This window comes from Chrysochloris asiatica, unplaced genomic scaffold (genome assembly GCF_000296735.1).
Source record: "Chrysochloris asiatica unplaced genomic scaffold, ChrAsi1.0 scaffold00009, whole genome shotgun sequence".
Taxonomy (NCBI): domain Eukaryota; kingdom Metazoa; phylum Chordata; class Mammalia; order Afrosoricida; family Chrysochloridae; genus Chrysochloris; species Chrysochloris asiatica.
Genome location: NW_006408527.1, coordinates 3,534,548 through 3,536,197, shown reverse-complemented (window position 1 = coordinate 3,536,197; position 1,650 = coordinate 3,534,548). Strand labels below are relative to the sequence as shown.

The 1,650-nt window shown below is 53.8% G+C and overlaps 1 pseudogene; it reads right to left on the bottom strand.

Annotated features, from left to right (window-relative positions):
• Window positions 1-351: 351 nt before the first annotated feature.
• LOC102841137 lies at window positions 352-1,392 on the bottom strand (annotated as a pseudogene).
• Between the last annotated feature and the right edge of the window lie 258 nt (window positions 1,393-1,650).

Sequence of the window (1,650 nt, the reverse complement as noted above, 5' to 3'; positions counted from 1 at the left end):
GTGGTGGCTGTTTGGTTTTCGACATCAGGAATTAATAGAGGTAGGGAAGACTGAGGCAGACCCAGGAGTTTTGACTCCTGGAGGCAGGCCCAGTTGCAGCAAACATACTTGGAAACAAGGGTGTGAGCAGGCAGCAGATTTGGTTTTGAACTTGGGCGGGGTGGGAGTGAGGTGGGGAGTGAGAATGCTTGCGCTTCATGGTGGGGAACAGGAGGAGTCACATCTGAGGTCCTGAGGTGGGAAGGGATGCAGGGGCCACTCCTCAGTGCTGAGGAAAAGGCACTTGGCTGTCTCCTCTGCCCCTGCACCCCACCCCTGGAAGAGATGTGGGGCCTCAGTCCCTGGTCCCTTTCATGCGCCCCGTAGTTGTTCCTGACTGAGATACTGGAAGAAGCTTTTCCTAAACTCATGGGTGCTGAACACAATGGCACAGGAGGGAGCAGCCTTAATGATCCTCTGGAGGAAGTTTTCAGAGTCCCCTAGTGCCTTATTTGGCCAGGATCCTCCTCAGCAGCAGCCCGGTGGAGTCGACACGTGGGGGTCTCACTCTCACAGCCACCAATCTGTCCCAGCGCAACCTGGCACTGAGTCTTCACCACATAGAAAAGCAGAGTCAGGAGAGCCGCCACCGTCCCTGAGGTGCCACCAGCCACAAAACTGATACCCATGGAGGTCCGATCCTTTGGTCTGGGTCCAGTCAGGCAGCTCTTCACCAGCTCAAAGTTAAACCAATAGAGGGCTGAGAAGGAAACGTACGAAGGGCCCCCAGGCCAGCCACAGGGAATGCCAGCCACCCTGAGCCACTGCGGCTTGCACAGAGATGCCCACCTCACAGTAGGGATACATGCTGTGCCTGCAGCTTTGTCCGTACCAGCTCCAGGGAGCCGACTACAGTCACAGTGCCCATGTAGGCCAGAGTGCCCACTACCATGGGTGCATAGAGGTCAGAGGTCAAGGCTCGGCCACACAGGAAAGTCTTGAGTTGGTCATAGGCTGTGAAGTAGGTGGCAGTTACAGTCATCACCAGGGTGACTGGGAGGCCGCTCCACAGGGTCCTGGTACCCTCATGCTGCACAATCTTCACAAAGGCATCCATGGTGCCAGTGAAGCGGGTAGGATCTTGAAACTAGGTGGCACAACGGGCACTGTTTGGGTACAGGTAAAGGGGCTCCAGGACCCCACTGCAGTACAGGAGGCACTTCCATTTAGTGTAGGAGACAAGCCAGAATCTAGAAGGAGGCGTCATTTTGCAAGCTACCGAGGGCACAGGGACTGCAAGCGCACCTTCACCACGTCCAAGGGTGTCATCAAGAGGGAGGTGACCACAGCTCCAGCCTTCGAAGCCAACATTTGCTGGAGAGGGCTAATGCCCCCAAGGTCCTGGGCAGCCATCTTGTAGTTCCGATCCTGGCTCTAGGCCAGTGTTTGCATGGGCCGGGTGGGTGCATAGCGGCTCCGTGGCTGGTGGAGGCCTCCACCAAGTTTTCATTTTTTGAGTTGACTTTATTTGGTTTCACATTACTTTTATAATTAATACCTGTCAAGTTTTCCAGATTTACGGTATATTATAAATTAATCATTACTATTTTCAGCTTGTCATCTACATCTAAGTTTTACTACGCTCGATCAAATATTTCAACAAAAAGGGCC